This window comes from Natrix helvetica (genome assembly GCF_964273705.1).
Source record: "Natrix helvetica genome assembly, chromosome: 2".
NCBI lineage: Eukaryota > Metazoa > Chordata > Lepidosauria > Squamata > Natricidae > Natrix > Natrix helvetica.
Genome location: NC_138552.1, coordinates 242895868 through 242908914, shown reverse-complemented (window position 1 = coordinate 242908914; position 13047 = coordinate 242895868).

Sequence of the window (13047 nt, the reverse complement as noted above, 5' to 3'; positions counted from 1 at the left end):
TACTGCCAGGGCAACTAACTGTCAGCTCAAAGTGTTGATAGAGTAACTATCAGGGTAGCTGAGAATATTGGTACCTTTAAAATACTGAATAGCTTTATGTGGCAATAAATGTGGCTCATTTAGTTTAAGAATCATAGTCTAAAAGAAACTGGCACCCCTTTCTTTATTAGTGCTGCTGCAATGCCAGTTTTCTGCATATTAAAACGAGTGATTCTGCAACACACAGCTCAAGTCTTTGAAGTCCTCTCAAACATTATGTGGAGTGTCACTGTTTATTAAAGATAACTAATACCCTAAGTCTTTATTTACTTGTGTTTATTGCTGTTTTAGCAAGAGTCACTGGAGAATGACTATGTTTTGGGTCCACCAGGATTCTTTAATCACTGTTAGTAGGTAAAATCATCTGTGACAACTAATCCAAAAAGCAGATTATATTTATTTTGGCTACAGTGGCTTGCAGTTCGTTAAAATCAACAAAGCCTTTTCATTAGCCCCCTGCTGATATCCCTAAAACAGACATTTCAAGGGTCTCAAAGCACAGAGGTTCACAAATGCAGAGAAGTTGGATAGATTTTTTTTCTGGCATACTTCTTGCAAAAATTTGATTAAAGGATTATTAAATATTGTTTGGGGGAGATTTTTGCTACCAAAACGAACCCTCAAATTCAAAATCAAAATCATTCAGGCAACATTTCTTAAACACATCAATGTACACAAGAGACAGTGTCAATTGCCAATGAAATATTTGCACAGGTCTTATGCATGTAAAAATAAAAGAATGAGATCAAACATTAAACCAGTGAAACTTTTTGCCTGTTAATGCTGCATATTTGGAGTACAGTTGACAGTTAGTAAATTCTAATTTGCTACAGTCCTTCTGCTTTTCATTATTCCCAATGAATTCAGGTTAGAAGTCAATGCACATCTGAACATCAAAACAATGTTCACTATACTATTGGACACATGCCATCCATTTATCCATCTATCCATCCGTCCATCCATCCATCCATCCATTTCCAAACTGAATTCACATGCCTTTGACTAAGAACTCTATATGAAAAGTCTTGCTTCGTAGGAAGACTGTAGAAAAGCACAATACATTCACATTAAAAGACAGATTGTGCATGTTGAGTACTGAAGTTCCCTGCCATTGACTTACATTGCTAGTTCCTGATTGGCTGAGATGCGAGCAGCCTGCTGGCAGGAGAATCTAGCTACCTGATTGGCTAAGCGTCTGACAGCTCTAGTATAAAAGAGCTGTCAGCTGTCCTTTGCTTGCTGTTTGTCGGTTCAAGGTTTGCCTTACATATGAGCTGTTTGTCACTGTTAATAAAGGTGTGTTAGCTTCAACCTGCCTTGCCTCAGTTCCTGTCTGCCTCGTTCTCCCTACAGAACACTGGCGACGAAGGTGGGATCAGGTCTGAGGTAACGGACAAACACAGAGTCACTATTAGAGCTGCCTCAAGTCACCAGGAGACGAGATGTTGCTCTGAGCTGATTCTTTCCGCACCCTTCTCCAACGCGTTCTGGTCACCAACCCTACCTGGTAGTCCAGTTGGTCCAGCGGAGGTCACTCTTCCTGCCGTCTCAGCCGCTCAGTCTCCAGCAGTTCCACAGGCCCAGCCAGCAGAGGTTCCTCCTCTGACCGCCGTCCCAGAACTGAGACGATCAGGGCGGAGCCGTTGCCAGCCGGTGTACTTGGCGGACTACGCATGTGCCAACTGGGAGGAGAGGGGTGTTGAGTACTGAAGTTCTCTGCCATTGACTTACATTGCTAGTTCCTGCTTGGCTGAGATGCGAGCAGCCTGCTGGCGGGAGAATCTAGCTACCTGATTGGCTAAGCGTCTGACAGCTCTAGTATAAAAGAGCTGTCAGCTGTCCTTTGCTTGCTGTTTGCCGGTTCAAGGTTTGCCTTACATATGAGCTGTTTGATCACTGTTAATAAAGGTTGTGTTAGCTTCAACCTGCCTTGCCTCAGTTCCTATCTGCCTCGTTCTCCCTACAGAACAGTGCACATTTAAAGTTAGATGTTCAAACATTGCACTGTAATCTCCACTCACAGGAAACAGAAAAGAAGAACTTTTTGGGCTGAGTAGTTGTTTCCATGTATTCTGAATATACAAAAAGAGGTTTTTTTCATGTGGGCTTGTAGTTCTAACCTTTAGTTATTTTGGGACATCTATTTTTAATGCATTTCACTATTATCTTAAGCCAGAGATTCTCAAAATATGCAAACAGTACACCAGCATAACCAGCAGGTAATGTCCTTCTCACATAAACAAGACCTGGGTGGACCAAGGGATTTTAGTAATCTATTTTAAAGTTGGGATGCTTTTTCTTTTAAGGTTGAAAAGTATATTACATTTGCATAAGTTTGTGTAGAGCTTAATAAAGACAGGAAAACTATACAACTGGAGTGATTTCAGCCATAAAATAAGCAAACTTGAAACAATTATCAGATTTTACATATACGCATACATGCACGCACACACACGCACACATATATAATAATAATAATAATAATAATAATAATAATAATAATAATAATAATTATTATTATTATTATTATTATTATTATTATTATTATTATTATTATTATTATAATTATAATTATAATTATAATTATAATTATAATTATAATTATAATTATAATTATAATTATAATTATAATTATAATTATAATTATAATTATAATTATAATTATAATTATAATTATAATAAATATTTATTTCTTAGCCGCACCCTCTCCCGAAGGACTCGGGGCGGCGTACAACAAAACATAGGAAATAAATATATAGACAAACATACATATACCAAAAACATAAGACATATACAAAACATATACTAGGAGGAGGTGAATTGGTAGATAAAAACAAGTAAAAACACAATGTTTAAAAACCCCTAAGTAAATTGGATGCAATTAAAATATCCCAGATAAAAAACCCGTCAGGAGCGATAAAATTGGATCAGAGTTGAGCCAGGCCAGCAACTTGAAATAGGTGGGTCTTGAGCTTTACACGAAAGGAGCGGAGGTCAGAGGTATTCCTAATATCCGGGGGGAGGTCATTCCACAGGGCTGGGCCCGCCACAGAGAAGGCTCTACTCCTAGGCGCCGCCCCCCGGCACTGCCTGGTGGACGGCACCTGGAGGAGACCCTCTCTGTGCGAGCGGATTGGTCGCAGGGATGTATGGGGCAGAATACGATCCCGCAGGTAACTAGGTCCTGAGCCATGGAGCGCTTTGAAGATCGTTATCAAAACCTTGAAACGCACCCGGTAGACCACAGGAAGCCAGTGCAGCTTGTGCAGGACACACACACACACAAACTTACACACACACACACACACACACACACACACACGTTTGTATGTTTCCATGAAATTACTACATAGTACTGCTTTTTTTTCCACACAGAATTTTTAATTGTTATGGGGTTATTATTATTATTTTATAGGTTTTCCACTGCCTTCAGTTATGTATTTAAGATGGATACCATATAAATTTTCTAAGTAAATAAATAATAATTTTAAATTATAATCTCAATCTACAGATTATTTTCCAAAGCAGAATTCCATGTTCATTGGAAGAAAACCTGATTTCATGCAGTTCTTCATTTTATTTATTTATTTATTTATTAATCTATCTTATATGCCGCACCCTTTCCACCAAGGGACTCAGGGCGGCGTACAATTTACTACACAACAAATAAATAACAAGGAGGAGATATACAGAAAGCGTTATACAACACATAATAAATAAATAATCAATCAATCAATTAATTAAAAACAGCAAAAGCAATTAAAAAACAATTAAAACACCCAAAGTCAAACCTAATTTAAAATTTTATCGAGAGGGATTAGAATAGCTATAATTCAGGCCAGGCCGGCTAGTTGGAACAGGTGGGTCTTGAGTTTCGTGCGGAAGGAGCGGAGATCGGTTGTTGTCCTAATGTCGGGGGGGAGGTCATTCCAGAGGGCTGGGCCCATCACGGAGAAGGCCCTGCCCCTTGGCGCTGCCCTCTGGCATTGCTTGGTGGACGGCACCCGGAGAAGTCCCTCCCTGTGAGAGCGAATTGGTCACAGGGATGTATGGGGCAGGATACGATCCTGCAAGTAGCTAGGTCCTGTGCCATGGAGCGCTTTAAAGATAGTAATCAAGACGTTGAAACGCACCCGAAAGACTACAGGGAGCCAGTGCAGCTCGCGCAGGAGAGGTGTCATGTGGGAGTACCTCGTACTCCCCATCACTGCCCGCGCGGCCGCGTTCTGGACCAACTGCAGTCCTCGGGTGCATCTCAAGGGAAGCCCCATGTAAAGCGCATTGCAGTAATCCAGACGAGACGTCACCAGCGCATGAGTGACTGTGCGAAGGGCATCCCGGTCCAATAGGGGGCGCAATTGGCGCACCAGGCGAACCTGGTGGAACGCCCCCCTTGCCACGGCTGCCACATGGTCATCCATAGACAGCCGGGCATCTAGGAGGACGCCCAAGTTGCGCCCCCGTTCCACAGGGGCCAGTTGGTTGCCCCCAATGGCCAGCGATGGGATCAGCTGGTTGTACCGAGAGGCCGGTAGCCACAGCCACTCCGTCTTGGAGGGGTTGAGTTTAAGTCTGTTGTCTCCCATCCATTTTCTATTTCTATTATTGAGGAAACATTTCATTGAGGATTTAGACTTCAATATTGTGGCTTTATGGTAAGAAGAGGAAGGAGAAGACATCCTCTACTGTTTATTTTATTGGAAATCAACCCTGGAAAATAGAAGGCCACAAATATTTGAAAAATTCTTTATAATTGCAAAAGATTTGCATATATTATATTCATTAAAATGGATCCATTTGATTGGCTGCTTTAACAGGTGGAGGGAGAGTTAAAAGTGTACTTGAAAGAAAGGGATGTGCCCCGAATTTCTGGGAAACAGCATACATGGGAGGTTTGTAGCAGAAAAGCTGTTTCAGCTGTTACAAGGAAGCTGCCTATCCACGCCCCCCCACCCTCCCACCAACACACACTTTCTTTTCCCAGATGAAGAAGTTACAGCATAGATGTGGCAGCTGAATTAAATACATGATCTCATAACTTCATTAGCAATATCAGATTTCTTCATCAGGATCATCAAGGCCAGCAATATAATCCAGTGTCAGGGAACTGAGAAGTCGCCACTGGCCAAATTGGAAGACTGCTGTGAATGGACAGGATCAGGTCAGGAAGAAACTTCCAAAAGATTTTATTTTAGTTTATATATGTAAGCTTATTTATTTGCATTATGTAAGCTTAATTTTGAAAATGATTTCCCCTAGTGCATTACATCACAGATGCATATGCTGGAGTTTGGAGAGCTGAATATCCAAGAAAGCAAAATATTCCCAGACTGATAAATTGCCTAGGCAATGGGATAAGCTAATGGCACGGATACCCTATGACTTGCATTAGGAACATGGGAATGTTCCTAGTACATCACACAGTAATATCATGAAGGCAAAGCACCCAACCAAGGGAAAAAAAGTATGTCTCAAATGTATAACATACTGGAAACTGCAGGAAGTGTAAAAGAAATTGAGTTGGTGGGACAACTGGGACATAATGTATCTATATTAAGAAAAGCTAGAATTTGCTACTATAATAAATACAACAAGTTGACACAAATTGGCATTGAAGTACAGGTTGTCCTGAGATTATAATGACAATTGGGACTGGAAGTTCCATCACTAAGTGACCACAGCACTTAGCAACAGCAATTTCCACAGTTTTGATTGCGGTCAGGACCTTGCAGGTCATTAAGCAAAAGTCTCACCTGATCACAACTTCCAACTTCCTGTCAGCTTCCACCCTCACTTTGCTTGTGGAAAACCAGTAGGTAATATCAGAAATCATGATCATGTAACCTTGGTACAACATCATAATCGTAACTGTAACTTTGAATGGTTGCTGAACAAATTGGTTGAACCCAAGACTACCTGTATAAGCTTTTTATATATAAAGGCAAAGAGTAGAAACTTTATTAGTGAGAACTAGAAATTGTAATTACTCTCTTCTGTTGTTCCGTCAACTATTTGAAAACTATCCAAGGCATTTTCAAGCCCAACCTATTTTGAAACTAGATATTACTGCTTAATCCTAAACTATAGAAGTTGATCAAAAACTCATTTCACTTCTTATTTAAAGGATAATTAGGATTATTTTTGGACTAGGAATAGGGAAGCCAAGTTTCAAGTCCATCAGTTTTGCAAGTTCATTTAGTGACTTTATCTTGCAGATCAATCTACCTAGTACATTGCTGAAAACACTTGGAGGAAGGAATACTAGCTATATTATGTGGCTCTCTCCTGCAGCAAAGACAGAGGAAAATATAAGATAAAGAAAACAATAATGAAGGAAGATAGTTAGGAATGAGAGTGGGAAATAAGTACATCTACATCATCACATGGTTCAAAAATAGAAATCTTTGATAATTCCATCATGTCTCTTTCTTCTCCCATTTCACACTGTCACTGAATAAAAACCAAAATTAGCACCAGTTTTTCTAAGTCTTCTCCTAAAATTCAAATAATTTCACGTTTAGTAAGAAAATGAGTTTAATCATTCTTTTTTTCAGAAAACATTTTTCTAGAAAGCTTTCTGATATTTTTCTTCATCTAATTCAGCCTGGCCTGCTTTTACATTGGCTTCAGGAAAAGTACTTTAAAATCAATTTGAATTACTGCTTTCCACAAAAGAAATATATATGGAACAAAGTGGGAAGGTAGGTAAGTAGGTAGGTAGGTAGGTAGGTAGGTAGGTAGGTAGGTAGGAAGGAAGGAAGGAAGGAAGGAAGGAAGGAAGGAAAGAAGGAAGGAAGGAAGGAAGGAAGGAAGGAAGGAAGGAAGGAAGGAAGGAAGGAAGGAAGGAAGGAAGGAAGGAAATTATTGATTAGCTGATTTCTTTGCCAGTGACTGATTGGTCATAATTATTTAAAGTATTCAGTAAAGTCCTGATTGCCATGAATAATATGCAAGGAGGGCTTTCTTTCACACCTTTAGTGACAGATGATATCTGTTTTCACTTGGAGTTATATTTAAGAGCTACTGAAGCTCAGCAAAAGTGTATTCTGGCTCAAATGAGCTGAAAATTGCATTTGATTTGAATTTCAAAAAGGAGAAGTGGGGAGAGAAAGAAAAAATGGCCACCAAGAAAACAATTGTCTATTACCACTTCCTGATTCACAAAGACTATTTTAACCAACTATGTTAAGATCCAGTATATGATGCTGAGAAAAGAGCATTGCTGGAAAGCAGCCAGTCAGGTTTAAAATAAATGTTTAATTGTCAAGATCAAAGCAAACCCTGCTTTTATGTATATTAGGAACTGTATGTTCAGGGGAAAAAAACCAATCTGTCTAAATAATTGAGGAGTAGTTATTCTTTGTATAGCTTACCGAACTGAAAACTGAACTTTTTCCATAAGGACCTTCAGAAAACTGATCATATTAAATTGAATTGAATTCTAGCAGAAATAAATTTTAAAGAGATGTAAACACCAATGACCTATACTCCAATTATCAATTATAAAGCAGAATTGTGATGTATAATCTCCTGTAAATTCTGGCTATTTTTTTTTACAAATGTATATATCTCTATTACCAACTATCTATCTGTGGACTACACTAACATAGCTTGTGAGTTAATTCAGTATTATTCAAAATTTGATGTTGCATTCCTGAATTCCCAGATTTGTTTTCCCCCCAATTAGGTCACAGAACAATGGGAAGTCAACTGAAAATTGCTGCATTGACACATTGTCCCTGGCAGCTTGTCTTCATTTTTTACCATTAGGCAGTGTCCAGAAGGAGAAATTATTCTTTCTCAACAGGAGTTGTTTCAGATAGGCTGTGCAGAGGCTTCAAAAGAGGTACCTGGAAGCATATTCATAGCCATTCTTTTAAAAGCAGCTGCTTCAGATATTGCTTCCAGCTTATTCTTCTTCAAATACCCCTTAGTTCTACCATAAACTGCATAGACTATTTTTCTGTAACCTTGCTCTGGCTTCAGGATATCTCTGGAACAATGGGCCCCTTGTGGTGAGATTCACTCCTACCCGCTTGGCCTTCCAAAAGGGCCTTAAAACTGGGCTCTGGCATTTAGCCTGCAGCCACAAAGGGAATAACAGTAGCATTTAGACTTATATACCACTTTACACTGCCCTCTATATGTGGTTTTACAGAGTTAGCATATTGCCCCCAATAATTGGGGTCCTCATTTTACCCACCTCGGAAGGATAGAAGGCTGAGTCAACCTTGAGCCTGGTGAGATTTGAACAGCCAAGTTGCAGACAGCTAGCAATCAGCAGAAGTAGCCTGCAGTACTGCACTCTAACCACTGCACCACCAAGGCTCTTAGTGTATGTTTGGTGTTGGTGAAGGTAACATTGGTGAATGTTACATGTAGGTGGTGTTCATTGGATTAAAAAGAAGATACCACCTCCACCCCATTGCATACTGATTCTTATCAGCTAATTTTGTCAATTTTAATGTTAATATTTACCATTTGAAAGTTTCATGTTTTATATTGCCATTTTTATCATATTGTAAGCCACCCAGAATCACTTGATAGTGAGATGAACACTATCTTTTTATATATTATATATATTAAATCCATATAGTGATTCAGTGGTGGGTTGCAATTTATTTTACTACCGGTTTGCTTGTGCATGCTTGCATGACCGCGCAACACCTCTGCACATGCACAGAAGTGTCCGGGTGGGTGGGCGGAGCCTCCCGCTGCTGTCATTACTGGTTCTCCTGATCCGGGGCGAACCGGCAGCAACCCACCTCTGTAGTGATTGTTTCCTAAATAGTCTTAGGTTGCTAATTTTTTTACTACCGGTTTGGGTGCCCTCCTGTATGCGCTTGTGCGTGCACACACACAATGCTTCTGTGCATGCACAGAAGCGTCTGGACGGGTGGGCAGAGTCTCCCACTGCCGCTACTACTGGTTCTCCCAATCCAGGCCGAACCCGCAGCAACTCTGCCTAAATGTGAATGTCTGATGAAGAATGCGTAAGTAACTGAGACACCAATTCAAATTCTCAGATTTACTCACTAAAATGGGACAGGACATGGAAAAGCTTCCTTTTTGTTGGCTGACTTGGTGAATGAAACATATGTCTCACAGAGATCCAATGACATAAAAGGGCGGGGGAAGCACTCTCATTGTGGTTTCCCCTTGCAGTAAAGTCTGATACAAGTTGTTCTCAGAGCAAGTTAGGACAACCTTGAGTCACTTGGATGCAAAACGTCTCTTTAACCTATGGCTATAAAAGCAAATGCATACAAAGCAAAATAAGGGGAAAATAAACTGCCCTTGCAATTCATACTTCTTTAAATTGATACTGCCACTCTTTAGATCAGAACCATCTGTTGCCTCCTTATCTTCCCAGAGTCCAGTGAAAATGACCATTGAACATGTCACTGCTTTAGCCCCTTTTTTGTTTTGATGGAAACTATGGATCCCTTATAAACATTCCCATCAAAAGTGGAAATGAGGCAAGTGTACCTGCGTAGGTGACTCAGCACTGGTTTTTTTTTTCCTGGGTTCAGAAAATATCAATCAGAAGAGACCTTGAGGTCTTCTAGTCCAACCCCCTGCTCAAGCAGGTGACCCTATACAATTCCAGAGTGGCTGTCCAGTCGTTACTTAAAAATCTCCAGTGATGAAGCATCCACAACTTCTGATGGCAAGCTGTTCCATTGGTTAGTTGCTCTCACTGTTAGGAAGTTTCTCTTTAATTCCATATTTAATTTAAATATGATTGAGTGAGGCCAGTTTGTCCCTTACAGAAACCAGAATGTCAAGTAACTAGTTCCACTTGTGTCAAAATCTCTCTCCAGATCAAATTTGTTTGCATAAAAAGCAATGTATAAATTGTTTGCATAAAAAGCATAATGTATAAACTGTAAAAAAAAAAAAAGACTTTTGTGATGAGTACCACAGGAGAAGGACTGGCAGTCAGGCACAAACATTCCAGAAAAGTAACAATCTAACAACAGGGACCTTTCTTGATAGAAGACTTTAGATGAAAGATTCATAGAAAACATATGCAGGCGAATTACAGACACTGAAATTTTGATAATATCTAATCTCGTCCTCTGCTCAGATCTGCAATGCAGGGTGCGATTATAATATTTGTGACAAATCTACTTTTGGTGCAATCCTTTAATGATTCCTGAGCTTGGTTATTTTCTTGTAGATGTTTCATTACACATCTTGGTAACATCATCAATCTAAGTGAGTGGGGAGTTGTGCTCCTTGTCCTATCTTTATTGATGGGGCTCCTTATTCTATTGTGGTTAATCAAGTTAAACAGATTAAAGTTCTACTTTTTAACAATCTTACTATTAATATACTGGTTTCTAAACTTTTTCCATATGTGCGCGACTACATCACCACAGTGTAAGTAGGCTGTACAGGAGCTGTATCAAGCATAACATGCATGATTCTTTCAGATGACATCAAAGAGATCACTCATTTAAAGGATAAAAACTTGAAATCTTACGAAATCCCATGATATGTCCCCATGTAAAATCTTGCAAGATTTCAAGTAGAACACCAAAATCTCACAAATCCTGCCATTTTTAATGGAGTGCACTTTGGAAATTACTGCATTTGGACATTTTTCTTAATACATAACCAAATAGACTTCCTTATAATTTCTAGTGTGGCAGCGTTTATTATCATGGTCAATATTATTATTATTTTCTTTTCTAGACTAAATACAGCTTCTTTATAGTCTGCTCTTCTTCGTAAGCAGCACTAGTTCACCATATCCAAATTGAAAAGATGTCTGCACTATTCACAGTACTCGGGATAAAACATTTTTTGAAAACATCCAAGACTAAAAATTAATCCACCTGGGAAAGAAGGAAGAGGGCAGAAGGATTGGTTAGATACCTACTTTGAGTGGTCTGTTTAAAAATTATCCTGGTATGAAAAAGCAGTATGGATAGATATCATTGGCTTGACTCCTTTTAGTGACAGAGTACCAGTTCCAAATCCGAAATCAAAATATCCATCTCTGGTTGGCAGTATGGCTTTGTACTGAAGATGATTTATTAAGAGCTCTTAGCTGCATGAGACAGATTGTAATTAACTGCTTCCCTTTTTCTTAAATATATAAAAAAAACTTACATAAATGAAATCGGAGCTGCTAAGTGCTGGGTGTCTACAAAGCATCGATGAGATCATTGGCAACTGACAGTAGCCCATGGTACAGAATAAATATAGGGGAGGCTAGTTGGGAGGGGTGGAAAGGCAGAGTATTTACTCAATAAGTACCTATTTTCAGAATTTCCTTTGAGCTGGCTTGACTCAGAGCTATCAATTATTTAAAATAAGAAACATGATGCTTCCTTTGTTGAGGAAAATCTACAAGAAGGCCCCAAGGGAGAATAAAAAATGAATTAGGCAGAATTTATTAGTGTGCCAGAAGATAGAAGAGGTTCAGCCATTAAGTCTGTCTATGGGTTTCAAAAAACAGCATATATACCTGCTCAGGAAAGATAATTTCTATTTCACCTTCTGCCCCAATCCTTTCTACACCTATTTCCCCCATATTTTCTTTTAAGCAGAGCGTAGCCATGAAAGAGACATCAATCATTCTTTAAACTCCTTCCCCCCCCCCCAAAAAAAAACCTTGGGTTGATATATTGTCTCCATTTGAATTACAATATACTAATCTAGAGAACTGTTTACCAAGCAGCATATTAAATAAAAGATTTAAAAAATGCATCTCTCATATTTTAAAAAATATTTTAAACTCATGGACTCATAAAGCAAGCAGAGGGTGTGCATATTTGGCTGCTGGATTTCTGTCTTAGCAAATAAGTTTAAATTCCTGAGTCTTTCTGATTATGACATTACTATTCTGAGGGTCAACCTGATCAGCATGAACAGACCCAAAACCAGAACAAGATTTGATTTTTGGCAGGCCACCAATGCTCAAAGATGTACTATACAAAGACAGATATTTAAAGCTGGCAAAAATCAATGTTTCAGTTCCTGAGCTTCAGCTAACCCAAAAAAAAAAAATGCTCTGGTCTACTATGATGTTGCTAAAAAAAAAAAGTCAAACTACAGATTTTGCAAAATGACAAGATCTTAAACTTTTACAGATGGCTCCTTGTACTCTACTGAAGTCAATAGGCAAATATGCACAATCATTTTTTTAATAAACAAAGAATTTTACTATGATGATATCTGCAATGATTAAGGCATCAAGCTAAAACCCACGAGACCCTGACTGCAAGTCCCATCTTAGGTACAAAAACCAGCTGCAGAACTTTGGGCTAGTCATAAGGTTGCCCACTACATTATTATTACTATTATGACAACAGTGTTTATTATTTTTATTACTGTTCATCTTATTCCAGTTAATATTCTATTAGGAGCAGAAAGAGCCTTCCAAAAACAGACGATCTTGAAAACATCAATATTCATGTTATTTATAGTGCCACAAGCTAGGTTTTCAACAATAGCTTAGGTATTATTTCTTAGGTAGCTCTAGTACCTTAATATAACCATATTACTAGGCATTCTGTTTATAATGCAAAATAAAAGGGCAGTTTTGGCGGGCTGAATAAATTATCTTTTGCACTGTCTAGAAACATATTGCCAAAGTGTAATTTCGAAAGTATGTGCTAGGCAAGAGTGGAAGTCCTGTACATATTTCTATTTGTGAACAGTCACTTGAAACTGTTACCATATCTCTGTCACTTACCTAAGTCAGTTTTAACTCTTGCTTATTTAAAGACATAAAACCTAACCCAGGAGCCACATGATATAGCATATTTAATCTTTTTCCTATTTAAAATCAAACATAGAAACTAGCTCTGATGTCCTGAGAAGAGGTTGATTTCAAAACATGCTCTGCATTGTCAGCAAAATCCCTCCGTTCAGGAACACGACTCTTCAGAAGTGTTTTTCAACAGAGAAGAGAATTCATTCAGGCCGATAATATGGCTTCCCATCCACTGTAATGCAAACTGGAAAAAAAAATAGCTGAGGTGTTCTGCCATT